Genomic DNA, 16,694 nt, shown 5'->3' on the forward strand with positions numbered 1-16,694 from the left:
ACAACTAAGTTCTGGATAAGCAGCTCCCGAATAGAAGACGAACTACGTCATGATAAGCAGCCCCTGAATAGAAGCACAACTATGTCATGATAAGCAGCCCTGATGGGGGGGAAGACAACTACGTCATGATAAGTAGCCCCCTGTGGTAACTGTATACACTTTCTAAAACTTAATTAAACTAATATTTATTAGGTTTAAAATCGAACATGTGTTCCATCAAAAGCTAGAACGCCATTATTCCATTTTTCACGGTCATTACAATAGATAAAAGGCATGGTTAGTGAACCGATGATCTTGGTCTCACTAAGATGTTGGTTATTGAACACGGGGAGGGTAGAAGTATGAATCATTATAATGATAAAACACCAAATGTGTATATTTGGGGTGGGCGAGGATGGAGCCTGGTGAGAGGGACAGCAGTCAGGACTTTGGTGATAGCGCCACCGCGACGTACGTTAGTGGGAACTTGAAGTTGGAGACAAGTTTAAAAGCTGGACTCCAGACAAAATAGCTATTGATGCTATTTCAAAGAAAGATATACTGCCAGTTTTACGTACGAGATTGTAGAATTCTAAATTCAAGCTCAAAAATTCTCTCCAAAATGAGTAAATAAAGTACGCTGATGACTGAAGTACACTTTTGTTACGTTTGCTTGCATTCATGGTTGACAGACCCTTTAAAGTCCTAGACCAAAAGATGGAAGCAGACCATCACTGCAAATGTGAGCCTTATTATGTATTGGACTGCAACCAATTAGTCTCGTCACCAGACTACTTGGAAAGCTAAAGTAGGTCTGTGACAACGAGTTGACTTTTTGTGTAAAATTAATTGAAGGTGATTTCAATGAATGTAAGCCATGCATTTACTTCGACACATAATTCAATTTGAATTTGATGATCTTCATATTTCACCACATCAATCTCTAATTGCATACTAACATCAACACTGCACCACATCCTTTCTGGGACACAAAAGTCACTCGTGTGACCAGACCTTACTTTAAGCTTGCGAATAGCGTCTGGGACGAGAGTATGCACAATCATAAGTCAGTTGGTCTAAGCCTAACCTCCCTAGCATAATTGACACTATAACCATTCCACTAACACTTTGTTCTGACACATGTTATCAGATACTTAATCTATTATATATAGGACATTTTAAGCAAAGAATGTAAAAGGCAGTTATCAAAATTAAACTTTCAGAGGACAAGCAAAGCCCTAGAAGGAACGAAATGATGCTTGACCACAATCATGATCGTGATATCCTAAAGTTTATATGACTTTTCATCAACAAAGGAACGTGGATGAAAATGTGTCATTGCTCTTAGAATATACTAATTTAATTGCAGTGCTTGTATTTTGAACTGAAATTAAAAAGAGACTGCAGTGGAAATCTAACAAGAAATTAATTCAAAATCATGTTGTTTCTACCACAGTAAATCAGGAAATGTTATATGGGACTGTGATGTGTTGTCTGCATCATGTCTTTGTCTCAGAGCTAACTTTGATGTACTTTTTGCATTTAGGTAAACTTGTCACTTTGCGTGACTTGACAATCGTTGCAACTAATTTGCGGTTGAAGACAGTATTCTCATGGGAAAGACCTGCAAGATGTCATATCAAAAACTTCGGCAGGATCCCATCTATTACTGTTGATGTGTCACTGACAAGAAGCACAACCTCTTAGGCATTTTTACCAGGTTAAAACAATGAAGGACATGTTTCATGCATTCCCTGAGATGTTATTCATCGATGCCACACACAAGTTGAATTCATTAAGGATGCCACTTTATGTATTTCTAAATCTGTGATGGAAATGGACAAAGTGAAAATTATTGCTGCGTGCTTGGTTGCATCAGAACAAAGGGCCATGATTAATGAAATGATTGGTACATTTCAGAAGTATAATGGCAGCGTGGACTAAACAAAAGTGATCATGACTGACAAAGATATGACTGAGAGGGATGCCCTGGCAGAAGCATTTCCTGATGTATTGTTTTGATGCTATTTGTAGACTTTTCAAACTATTGTTTTAGATCTTTACTATGTATACCTTGTCACAAGTCTTGAGGGTATTCCAACTTATGCCAATCAACTCAAAATAAATGTTGGTGTCCATGCAAGAAGAGGAGGAGCTGGTATGTTATATAACTGAGAAGTATTAGTACCCAACCATTGCTATAGTCCACAAACAGAACAGACTTATTTTGACAATTTATACCATTCTACTTATAAACTGCAACAATAACTCTTTCCAGAAAATGTGAAAACTAAAGTATATTATTTTATATGAAACTGTAACTATGTACATACATTACTTATTGTATAAGCCAGGAAGAATACTAAAAGTTTCATAGTTGATTGATACTTGCATGATTATGAACCTTTATATTTAAGTTGATAGTACATTGTATTTATGAATGTTACATTCATATTTATATTAGATATATACATACCTAATAAATAGTATTTTTAGATGTTACAATTCTCTATTTTTGTCCTACAATTGTACCAGATATCTAGTATACTTCCTTTAGTTTATACAGATCCGCCAGAGGCAGATAAAGAAGCTACTAGATATTTGACAGTTAAGCTGAAAATCCCTCATGATTGCTGTGTTGAGTAGTACTTAATACTACAGAAAGTGCTTTAATAAAAGTACCTCCAGAAGTGTTGTACCCATTTGACTGGACTAAGCTGAGTCAAAAAATTGAAAATGAACTTGGCAAAACTTCATTAGTTGTTATGCCTCTTACTTCACTGCATTCAAGTTGTCTCCCAAATATGTAGTGTAGTTTCTTAGATATATAGTTTGACTATATTGTATCCTGTATAAGTTAACAATTTTTTGTCTGCGAGCAATTATTTTTTGTATAAACTAAATAATTTTTCACTAATGTACTTCTATAAAACTAATATTATAAATAATAATAATAATACTATTAGTTTATATAATTATATAAAGTATTATTAATATTTTCAAATACCTCAAGAACAAAGGAATAAACAAGAAAAACAATGGAACTAGTTGTACTATACATGACAGGTGTTCAACAGAGACAAATAAAATATAATATATATAGAATATAGGATGAAAATAAAGTAGTTTTATTCTATCCTATTTGATCATTTATAATCATATAGGACAATGTCAATGGAAATGGTTACACTAACAAGAACAATAGTTTAATCAATGAAAAGCAAGTTGTATCTCAATATTTTCATATTGTAAATTGTCTCATTGGACAGACTACCAGTCACTGCAGAGGACCAAAGGAGTCTAAGTTGATATGCTTCATTTTTGATATGTATAGGTTACATTCATGAATTGAAAACCATATGGGGCATTTTTGGTAAACATGCTGCATAAATGTAAGTATTTATTTATATGCTGTCATATTAACCTAGATAGCAAACCTAAAGAAAATTACTTGGTTCTGTCGAGACTGTAAGTGAATTAGTAACTTTATAATTCTTAATCATTATTATAATACTAACAAAATGATTATAACTATATATATGTAAAATATAAAAATAATTATACATATAAAACTCATGAAATAAATATACTACATTGTGGACAATATTGTGGCAATAGTAAGCAACATTCTCTGGTAATGTCTTTCTCCATCATCTTGATCATTGAAAGATCATCATGATTCGGTGTTTCAAACAAACAATGTTGTACCTAATGGCTATGATTATTAGTGGTTAGTTAACCTGAGGTACCATTGGCAAAACCACCCATGCATAGTAGCACATTAGGAACGTTCAATTGATACATCATCAGGTCGGAACCCTAAACCTGTTGATTGTTATGACCCCTAGTAAAGTCTTTATAGGCCAGCCGGGGAAGGAATGTGGTAAAGCTTTGTAATATGGACTTTATTAATATGTATATGACATTTGAAATACTCAATGTGCATTAAAATAGATGTTTAAGTATCTTTCATCAGTTCTGTCGAGTAGTTGTTGACTAGATAATTAGTATAATTGTATTACATCAGTATAATTCATCCACTTAGCAATGTGTCAGTATAGGCAAATTAGCATCATTTGAAATATATCTTATTATGACTTCTAACTAATGTTCAATAAAATACTTTAGGCTTCTAGCTGACTATAATATTGTTGCAGCGTAGACTAGTTGTTGTGTGTCCATGTGGTAACTCAGTATTTGGGCTTCCATCCTATTGATGAAAGTATTAAAAAAACAATATTTACTATGGTACGCGGAAAAGCAACCGTTCTTTGGAAAGGACCTGGTGCTTCTTTATTGTAGATTTCCTACATGTATTTTTCATCTTGAAAATTTCTTTGCAACAACGATTGTTATGTCATAATATTTTTTGGATTCATAAACAAGTCGGATCTTACTCCTCCCACTGGAAGTGTCTTGAAATTAAATTCTCTCCACGCTGTTGTGTATATGTAATTGTTATTGTAATATTGTTTGTGTGGTATTTGTGTTGATTACTAAAATGGATTGCTTACATTTAGAAATAACTGTAAAATTTTATTCTCTAGTTTTTAAACAAAAGCCTGTAAAGTGCATGGTAATTTTTATATTATTATTAGTAATATCAATATCACAAAAATGACACAGGATTTCCTAGGACTGGCCAGTCACCATTGAACGAACCTTAACATCAAAAAACGATTCTGGTATATCATTAGGACATTATAAGTAATTATCACCAGAATATGGACAAGAAAAAAGTTGATTCTTCCTATTGGCTTGCCATTGTAGGTCAGCTATGATTCCGTGGTTTCGCAGAAAATCTCTCAATATCAGATGGAGAACGTATCTCGGCCTAAACAGATTATAAGAAAACAATATCAAGTTAAACAAAAACATATAAGGTAACAAGAATTTTTATTACTGATTGCTTACGCGCCAACACAGCTTAAAAGTACATGTGTCTTGAGAATGGATGGGAAAGAAGGAGTACCTTACGCGCGGCGCATTTTACGGCGCGCTTGTAACTGAGGAGGGATACCACAAAGGTGAAGTACTAAATTAATAATTGTTTCGCAAGTGACTGCCCAAGTATTTCTATTCAGGTGTGGTTGTCCACTTTAACATAAACAATCAAATAAAGAAAATCAAACATTAACAGATTTAGGAATAGATGAGTAACATTGGCCATAGTGAAAGTTAAAAGTTGGTAAATATGTTTCAAGCTAAAATTAGTGAACACTGAATAAGTGTACTGATCATTGTAACGTTGGGTCTGGGCCTCTTTGTATAGAGTTAGCTTATGCAGATAGCCTAGCGTACAACAGGAAGCCATGATAAGCAGGCTCTGGAATAGACGTAGGGCAAACAGAAACACAAATTAGGGTCATGATAGAGTCTTGAGTAGAGTAGGTTAAACAGTACACAATTATGTCATGATAAGCAGTAGCCCTGGATAGAGTTAAAACAGAACACACACAATTATATCATGATAAGCAGTCTTGAGTAGAGTATAACAGAAAACACAATTATGTCATGATAAGCAGCCGTTGAATAGGAGTATAACAGTACCCAATTATATCATCATAAGCAGCTGTGAGTAAGAGTAAAACAGAAATTATGTTCTGATAAAGCACCCTTATGTACTGACGAACAAACACAATTATATCAGTAATCAGCCCTGAGTAGAGTAAAAACAGAACACAAATTGTCATGATAAGCGTGCCTTGAGCAGAGTATAACGGAACATTTATGGCATGAAAACGCTCCGAACACCACGCAACAATTATGTCATGATAAGCAGTCTTGAGTAGAGTATAACCGCTTATGCATACACAATTATGAGTCATGATACTAGCCAGCCTATGAGAGAGTATTATAGTGAGGTAGCAACAATTATAATCATGACTAAGCAGCATGGAAGCACATAGAGTTTTATAATCAGTACACAATTATATCCATGATAAGCAGCACTGAATTTAGAGCCCAAGTTAACATATCAGCATCTTATGCATAATATAAGCAGTCCAGGTTGAGAAAGAGTATTTAAAGATTTTCTACTTCAAGACGACATTATGTCATGATAAGCAGCTCTAAATAGAGATTACATTTTGCCCAGAGAGAATGAGCAGCCTTGTAGCAACAGTAGCAATGTCAGCATATTAAACGCTTAGAGAAGACCGTTTGATGCATAGACAGTAACCTGAGTAGAATGTAACAAATAGAATTATGTCATGATAAGAGCCCTATGGAGCTAATAGTTGTTATAAATAAGCCCGAATAACTACACATGCTGATAGTCCATAAGATACTATTAGGAAAAGTAAGCTTAGATTGTGATCATGAATATAGTTAGTCAGTAGCAAAATATAAAGACTATACTACTCAAGAGGCGAGTACAAAATTAATCAAGTTTTGTCTGCAAAAAACAATTTTTCAGTCCAGACTTGGGAATAGGTTATGCTTCAAACATGAATAGCGGATGCGTGCAGGAAAATGAACAATATTGCTGGAGGTTGCTATAAACCACTAATATATACAACAAGGTAACAGTAACACTATCATTTAATTGTTTGAATTGCCAGTATTGATCCCAATCATTATTCGCTCCAGAACCCCTGTCATACCCAAAATCCTGGTCCTATTTTGCCTTGCAACAACAAGGGGTAAGCCATTAATAACAAATACAAAATTTATTGAGTCTTCAGCAGAGATTATCAGTAAAGGTCTGATAACAAACCCAATCGGCGGCAGGCCACATACACTGGAGGAGGACGACATCTGAACACAAAAGGAAACTTTCATTTACTCGTTCCATGGCCTATCATTCCATATCTGTCGAACCCCTGTTCAAAAATCTTGGTGGTTTTGATTGCATGCAAAACTAGAGGTCCTTGGACAAGCCATACTGTTCTCCCTTCATCAGGAGGTCTATGGTCCCCGGTTGGAGCAAGTGTCCCACAGCAAATAATCCAGTAGGAAATAACTGGTGAGAAAACCGCCAGATCTTTATCTCCTCCACCCTGTCATGCCACTGAGCGTGATTGCACCACTATAAGAGTACTTTCCCAAGTGTGAGAATTTCCAGTTGAGCAAAGTGTACCACCATGAATATCAGTTTAAAGAGAAAAAAGATTTTATATTGCTACGGTTTGTTGTGTTGAGTACTTCCCCCAAGTTGTGAGAAGTCAGTGATCAGACATGATCTTTTCTAAGAATGATTTATAATCTAGGTTGCTTGGAGCTATCCCCTTTTATAGCCAGAACACCAAGCCAATTTTTAGAAGAGAGACTTTGAAGTGCTAGCTAACTGCGAAGGCCTGTTGTAATGTGCGCTCTGAGTAGAGGAGACTGTTATGTCTTATAAGTACATGTTTTGTCATTGGTAACAGCCCACAACAGTACACAATTATGCATGATAAGAGCCCTGAATAGTGATTTTTTATTATAAGCAGCCCTTGATTAGAGTACAACAGTACACAATTATGTGTAATAAGCAGTTCTAATAGAGTAAAACAGTAAACAATTATGTCATGATAAGCAGTCTGATAAATTTGAAAATAACCCCTAATATTTAATATATGTTTCTGTACATGCATGAATGACTATAAAAATGATTGCAATGGGTACACCATCTCATAATACACTCAACAACATTATATATGCCATGGAATATAATTTGAAGTAAATCTTTATTCAATGTGGTATGTGTATATGTATGAAATAGGTAGGTGTTTGTGGGTAAGACTTCTTCAATCAACATACAATTCATAATAAACAATAAAAGATAATCATCAAATCAATGAATGGACCAAAAAAGCCATTTTATAAGATTGAGGAACAAAATCCTGATAAGTAAATAATTTTAAACTCATATGTTTGAGTATCAAATTATGACTCCTTCAATTTGATACTTTATACCAAACAGAGCAAGGATGAATGTAATAGATGAAATATAAGAGGACACTAATGCATAAGTAAGTTATGTAAATAGATATAAAAGGAGGCATCGAGGATAATAATAAACAAGAATTAAAGATTAAAATCATTAAGAAATCTACAGGTTCTACAGGTATAAAGAAAAATGGAGTAGTAATGAGGATTTGAGTTAATAATTGGAATTAGTAAAATTGTTACTGTAATGTGAATCACTGGAAGATAAATGATAGAGTTGTGTAGTGAAAAAATTTGCATTAACAACTTTTTTTTGTTACATTCCACATCATGAATGTCTCAACTGTGATATGTAATTGTTTGTGTTAATTTTTCACTTAAAAATTTAAATGAAGGAATTATGTGAGGATGTGTGGGGGTGCTGTACCTGTTCATTGTAATGTGCCACATTGTTTAAACTAACTAGTAAAATGTCATAAAACAAATAACATTTTCTAAAATGAAGTAAAACACTACAGGAATGGGTAATATTAGTTCAAATATAAAGAATACAATGCAAACAAGATAATAAGGATGGCAATCCATTAACCAATAATAGCACAGGCAGAAAAACACAATCATATCACTGATATTATGTAATTGATTTAGATAATGATGTATATCCGTAAATGTTTGTGTCACTTAATTGTGCTAATATGTAGGGTTACAGTGATTAGAAAGTGCACAAAATTTGATTAGGATATGCTGATGTTGACTCATAATTACAATCAATTATATATAACTAAGCAATCATAATCTATGTCATTGCAAATTTACAATGTCTTCTTAGCAGATTGGATAACTTTATCTGAGAGTTATAGCATATAGGAGGTGTACCATTTGTGCAGGGTAAACCTAAATTCTGAGATTAGAAGGGTGGTCAAGCAACTAGAGAACCTTCCTTTTTTTCTAGTAACATAGCTGTCTATAAAGTAAAGATAAACTCTTGTTCAAACAGGCAGCCATACAATTGTGATGTTCTCTCTTTTAAATTATCTAGGTTTGTCTGAACAGATAAACATTACACAATGCTTATCTGTAACTTCATAATTATGTAAATTGATTTTTTAAAATAGTATTAATATGGTATCTGTGTGAAATATAAAACATTGCCATCTTTATTACAAATAGTTTTTTAAAAAACTACCACATTAGAAAATTACATCTAGTTGTGTTTCAGAAGTACATCAATTATACATGGAACATGAAACCATGTCTAATTATCAATGGGCTAAACCTATTAGAAAAATGTTGATGATTACACTAGGTGCTTGACACTTGAAGTGTTTATTATAGCAAACAATGAGGAATTAAAACTGACTCACCTGGACTTACATTCAAGTTACTCATAAATAAAAAAACAGCCTTGTAAGTATTCACATAAGAACGGTGATGATATTTATCCAACTTTGTTTACCATTAACAATTGGTAACATAACCTCTGAAGCAAATCCTAATGAAAATGCTTTTTGCTTCTTTGAAAATAACCAAGTTGTTCATCAACTGTGATTATTCTAATACTTTCGCATACATTGAAATTATTAATCCAACAACAAAAAAAACAATTCAGAGAATGTTTATCTGGCATGAGTATAACTCCTAAGATGCACTATATGGTAATAAAACCCAAAACATACATTTGTGAATTATTTATAAATTTAAAATTGGCCCTCTCTGTAATTCTATGTATATGTGTATAGAATCTAAAAAGTCTTGTCCAAGCAAAAAAAAATTAAATTTTAATTTAAAATTTAAAATTAATAATACTATTGTTAATAAATACAGACTCACCAGTAATAGTTAATTTACTGATGTAATAACAATTTCATTATTTCTTGATTTATTTGTTACAGCTGAGAAACCTTGCTGGTAGCTTATTTTGATATTGCACAAATGGGGCCATTTTCTCCTCTTATGGCTTGCCACTATATCTTTGACATATCATATATATACTTTTCGTTCAAGATAGAATCAAAGATTTTGCTGAAAACTTCAAAAACAATCATGTACATACAGTTAGAATTACTGCTCTTGACGGTTATGTACTCTAAAAACACTTCTTTTGTTTTGAGTTTAGTTTTTAAAATTCATATTAATTTTATATACCTAAATCACATTCAAAAACATTTAATTGTCTAGTATCCTCAAACATGGCTTAGCAGTTAATACTATTATGAGTAATAATACCTTAACAACACTTGAGATTGGAATTGTATGTGTAATATGAGGTTGAACTTCAACTTAGCAAAGTATTCTGTTCTGTTAACAGTATGTATACTCTGTATATAACATAAATAACACATACTAATGTGTTGCTAATGAATCTATTATGTCATGTAATTTCTGTCAGTTTAATTCTTAGTATAGGTTTGTTTGGTAGAGTTTACACTTTATTAATAAAACTACATGTTATTTAGGGTTTAAATTGAACATGTACATCAAAAAACTAGAACCACTTCCAGTTTTCACTTGAATATCACATTCATTACAATAGTTTTATTAAGAGTGGTGCACAAAGTTAAAGGAACTAATACATAAGTATATATATGTACAGGTTAAGTTTTATGAGTGAGTTTTGTAAAACAATACATTGGACACACTATAGTTAGACATATGAGGTGGTATGCATACATGTCTTCAACTCCCTTTCTTTTTCATTCATTATTTTTGATTTTCATTTTCTTGTGACGTCAAGTATTTAACACTAGTGAATGTATTTGTTCGAAACAATAAGATGGATGCTGTGCCAAGACTACTTGCTGTTCTTCCAAAACAATGAATAGCCCAATCACAAATATCAACTTTACTCCACTTTAATAAAAGCCTTTTTGTTGAAGTTATAGGGCCAAACATCTGCTTTCATACTTCATGTATGCCAAGAAAATGCTCCAAGTTTGCCAGAACGACATTTTCACGTTAGTGGGCTTCTAAGAACGAGACGGGATAATAACAATAAATGAGGAAACTGTAATTTAATACTTAAAAAAGAACACAAATCATCACTTTAGAATATATTAAGATATCACCAACTCCAAATATGTATTTGAAATCTTTAAGAAAAGAAAAAGAAGCGGAAATCGTAATTTATTACTTAAATGCTTATTTTAGAGCACACCAACAAAAATCGTAATACACTTAGATCTAGAGTATATAAATTCTGTCAACTCCAAATATGTCAACTGGAAACTCTTTAATAAAAATAAATGCAAGACATTTTAATTTTATTACTTAAATGCTTACAGTACACCAGAATAAACATCATAGAGTATATTAACATATTACCAACTTGGATCCAGCTATGTCAATTGCAACTTTGTGTCTTATTTGCTAGAATGCTAATATAGTAAATGAAGCCACTGTTATAGAGAACTTTATAGCTAATCTGTAACTATAAACTAGCTTATAAAAGAGATGAACCAACTTCAAAATTGTCAGTACAATTATCAGTTCACTAATTTAAACTTTGAAATCATACCAACTTCAACTTCGATTATGGCAAGTTTTCTCATTATTCTAACATTATGTGCAGTTGGTTTTCTTTATTAGGGCAGCTGTTGTTCAAAGACTGAGCATATACATCATCATGGATCAAGCAATACTGAGGGGTAAAGACAAACTTATTGTCACATTCTTAGATGTTAATATTTGATTGTTTCGTTAGAAGGACCAACCAGTACATATGAGTACTTGGCAGTCAAGGATCAATCAACAATTTCAGTACCATAACCTTTGATGGTACTACTCCTCATTACAGTGGGGGAAATGGGTCACTTCTCCTACTTCCCAGTTCACTATAGGACATGTGTACTTTTAAAGCTTGTGGGGTAAGATCAGTAATAAAATCTTGTTACATTGATACTGTTTTTATTAACTTGATATTATTTTACTTATAATCTGTAGCGAAAGCTAGTTAGCCATCTGGTATTGAGGGAAACCTGGAATCATACTGACTTATAACAGCAAACAAATGAGGATATATCTTTTCTTGTCCATATTCTGGTGATAACTACTTTTACGTCCAAATGAATATCAGAAGTTGATGTTAAGGTTCAATGGGACCTGGCAAATCTGGACATCCTGTGATGGGACTATAATCATCAGGAATGCTTAAGTAGTAATAATGCCAAGATGATGAAAAAAAAACTTGTCTGCTGAATATGACTATGTCAATGTAATTAAATGATCCCATTTTAACTTTTGATTATATTACAACTTTATTGTGTTTGTATTGAATAATATATAATACATTTCAGGTTAAATTTTTTCACTAAGAATAATTAGAATTAAAATTATTTATGACTTTCTAAATGTAAATTATCCATTCTGCAGTGAGACTACAAAAATGATTGCACAAACAACATGAAATAAAACTACATGTACATGGAAGATTGGAAAAAAGTTTATCCCTACTCATTATGATGAGAATAATGTGGAAATAAAAGTGTGTTGATGAAAGAAAGAAACTCCATGTACAACACAATAGAGTTGAAAATGAATGGATCTAATAATTAGAATTAAGTATTAAATTCAAATTAGTCATTTAATTATTTCAATAAAGTCAAGAAACAAAAATTATTTGAGATAAATAACATCTTTCAATGTCCAGCGATATGCAAACTATATTGTTATATGTAAGGATTGGAATGAGAGCCTTAAAGCATCCATGGATGACACATCATGAGTGTGTTCGATATATATATATATATAATTACTGTTGTAGTAGTGGGTGATCTAATTGCACTAAGAGTAATAATAGTTGACACTGCATATTGGGTTTGAATAGCTTAGACTAAACTAGATAACTAATAGTTATCTAATTTGATTGGTGTTTCTTCATAGAGAGGATTCATTTACTAATGTTCAAGTGACTATAGTACTCACACGCCCACTAATGGTAGGTGTGGCTCTGTGTTGGTAGGAATGGCCTGCACTCTGGCTATCATCATGACGTTCTGAGGAGGTGGCAGTCTCATCATTCTCATACTAGTCCCTTAACTGATTATTTTGTATATCCTATCTTTGTAACGTAAGTGTGTACCCTAAGTTAACTACAATCAATACTTAGAATCCTTTTAGTGATGACCCTGATGTGAAAGAAGATATTGTCAGTCTAATAACCAGACAAAGCAGGTCAGTAATTATATATGTGTATAAAGTAGTGCTTGTTGGTAGATAGTATTTATATCATTGTATAATATACAGTTATTTGCCACTCTATGTATTGGTGATCCACTCATACCCTACAAACTAAACCCTTGACCATGACAAAGTATAGACTTTCTGTCAAATTTACAGGCCTTCCTATTTTAGGTAGTCAATGTTTGACCTACTGCTATTCAAAGTAATAACAATATAGCTGTTGTTTTATTTAAGGATTAGTGTATAGACGTTAGGAATATTTAATGTGTTATGTAATGGTATGTGCCTAATATATAGTGCCCTTAATTTAGAGTGAGTATTGATTAATAAATGATCTTAAGTCTTAATATTTGTCTGTTTTAAAGCCCTTTAACTAAACCTTGTTGACCTTGTCCACTTTCTAAACGATTCCACATAATTATACGTATAATTTTTTTACTCAGTTTTAAATAACAACATGACAATAACATGTGTAGAAGAACTAACCTCAATTTAGTTATTTTATGGACATTTCAACATGATCTAGTTTACTTGTTTTAGACCAGGTATATTTTAAAAATGTAACAATAGCTTAAATTATATTACAGTAGTTGTTCCTTTCTAGCTCCTATGTATTATTTAAACAAGTTACATTAAATATTCTTAATTGGCAAGCACATTTTAAACCTGGCCAGTATGTTTGAAATATTTCAGCTTGTTTTAAAATGGCCATTAGGTTTTTCATATATAGCAGAAATAGAATCTCAGTTTGTGAGGGTATATACATAGTCATAGGTGTAGGAATAGGGGGGGGGGGCACAGGGGGCACGTGCCCCCCAATATTTTTGGTATTGAGATGGTTTCACAATCAACTGATTTTTAGATTAGCCACTTTTCATCCCTATCTCTTAATACAATTTACACCTGTAGATGCACATTTTATGTAAAAAACATTTCAAAAATTTTTGTCAGTGTAAATGACAGAAGAAGTTTTTATTGTGGGTGTCTTTCAAATACTCATTGTTAAAATGAACAATGTTATAATGTTACATATGTGCCCCCCCTCCCCCAATGACAAAATTGTTCCTACACCTATGCTAGTACAAATGGAAACTCAACCACTAACTCTAACATACATACCTTAAAATAGTTTGTCATTGTTTATTATAATAAATCATAATTTTAAGATGGGGTGTGAACAGATTACAGGAATGTTTAGATATACATGTACGAAATGGACTGAGAGCTGTTCTCATTTTTGGAGTATCACAACAAGCTATTAAAGTATATTATTAATAATTTACTAGTTATTATGTAAAGATTATAGGATGAATATGGCACTGCAGCAGATGCTCCTGATAATCCAGCAATATTAGCAGTTCAAAAACTTGTTAAACTTTATCCAAATCTGTTGTTGATATGTGATGTATGTCTCTGTCCTTATACTAACCATGGTCACTGTGGTAATGGATGGATGGATGAATGAATAGATAAGTAAATAATGTTAAACACACAGGGAGATAGACTAGGGACTAAGAGACAAATGGCTGGATACATTGATGGATGGCATAATTAAAAACTATCTATATAGCTCATTTGCAGGTATTCTATCTAAGAGTGGAACTATTGATAATGAAAAAAGTATTAAAAGACTTGCAGAAGTTGCTGTTAGCTTATGCCAAAGCAGGTAACAATCAAATATTGTCCAACTTCTTTCTCTCTTATTACTAAGTCCATCAATTGACTTGTGGAATTCCTAAAATATGACATTTTGACTTACGACTAGGACTATAAATTGTAAATATATAGTTTTCATGTTATTGTAGTTGTAATTATAATATATCAACAAATAGTCTTTTGTCATTTATAGGAGCACACGTTTGTAGCTCCCTCTGATATGATGGACAATAGAGTGGGAGCTATTAAACAAGGATTGATCAAAGCTGGATTAGGGAAACAGAGTTAGTATACTCAGTTATAGTGCAAAGTTTGCCTCAAGTTTCTATGGACCATTTCGGTGAGTCTGTTTATAAGTAAATGTATTACAATAGTTATTATATGTTATGTATTACACTATTATATGTAATGTATTATATGTTAATATTATATGTTATGTATTACACTATTATATGTAATGTATTACACTATATTATATGTATTACAATTATATTACACTATTATATGTTATGTATTACAATATTATATGTAATGTATTACACTATTATGTATTAGTTATGTTATTATAATATTATATGTTATGTATTACACTATTCTACGTAATATAGAGATGCTGCTAAATCTGCTCCAACATTTGGTGATAGGAAATGTTATCAGCTACCGCCTTGTTCTATAGGATTAGCTAATAGAGCTGTGGTAAGTAATTATTGATTGTTTGTTAATATTCTATAAAATGGTGATTGTCCTATTTCACATGTGGCATATGTACATGTAACATGTAATGTGTGTGTGATGTTACTTTATTTTTAACCCTAAACAATCTATTTAATTCTCGAAATATATTTACAAGGAAGTTTAAAGGCTTTTAAAGTAATTAGTTTGTTATGATCTTAAAATAGAACTTTTTAATTATATAGCTTTTATCATTGAAGTTCTAAGAATATATCTGACCAATTAGATTGCATAATACATTTATATATCTGTAACATTACCTCTTGAAGGTTTGATTACATTGATCCCATATATGTCAGTAGCATCAGTGATTTGTCATGTTATCAAGGCACTTTATTATGATTAAAAAATTAAGTAATATTTTACTTCGTAACAAATAACAAACTGTAAAACAGCTGTGTGCTATTACATAGGGATAATGTTCCAACAATCCCTTAGTAATTCCATAAATATAAAGAGCTGTCCCTACTTTTTTAATCATAACAACTATCATATGAATATGTTATCATTACCATGACAACAGGATAGAGATATTCAAGAAGGTGCCGATATGATAATGGTAAAACCAGGAATGCCATATTTGGATGTTGTTCATAACGTTAAAAAGACGTAAGTCATCTACTATCAGTCACATGACTTACTTTATGTTAGTATCCAGATTATCCATTAGCTATATATCAAGTATCTGGTGAGTATGCAATGTTATGGCATGGAAGTGTTGCTGGCGCATTTGATTTGAAGACTGTTGTTATGGAAACCATTGATGCAATGAGACGAGCTGGTATGTACAATGTAAAATTATATAAAAGCATTTTATAAATTTAAGATTTTGCCACTGATAATGGATTTTTATCTGACATATTATTTTTTCATTTCAGGTGCTGATATTATCATTTCGTATTACACACCCAAATTATTGACCTGGTATAAATCATAATTGACATTATCCTGATCAATCAGTGTTACAACATTAGACTGTTCTTATAGTTCTGTATTGTTTTGAGCTGCCAATTGTAATTACTTTGAATAATATATTGTAGATATTTGTAGTGTTTTTACAAAATGTTGAAGACAACATTAATTGTTTTTTTTAATGTTTTAGTTAACAATTTTATTAATTGTTCAAGTAATCCAATAAATCTACTGTAATTGTTGTGGTTTTAAATATAGTCAACATGCTTCCTAATGCTCAAAGCTCTGAATTATATATTGTTTAATTCTGTAAAAATATAAATGTTTCTAATGTCCTATCTTCCTTAGAAATTAATACACAATTT

The 16,694-nt window shown here is 32.0% G+C and overlaps 1 pseudogene; it reads left to right on the plus strand.

The window, feature by feature from the left end:
• The first annotated feature begins 394 nt into the window (after positions 1-394).
• LOC121392321 lies at positions 395-16,354 on the plus strand (annotated as a pseudogene).
• The last annotated feature ends 340 nt before the right edge of the window (positions 16,355-16,694 follow it).

This window comes from Gigantopelta aegis, unplaced genomic scaffold (assembly GCF_016097555.1).
Source record: "Gigantopelta aegis isolate Gae_Host unplaced genomic scaffold, Gae_host_genome ctg3594_pilon_pilon, whole genome shotgun sequence".
Classification (NCBI taxonomy): domain Eukaryota; kingdom Metazoa; phylum Mollusca; class Gastropoda; order Neomphalida; family Peltospiridae; genus Gigantopelta; species Gigantopelta aegis.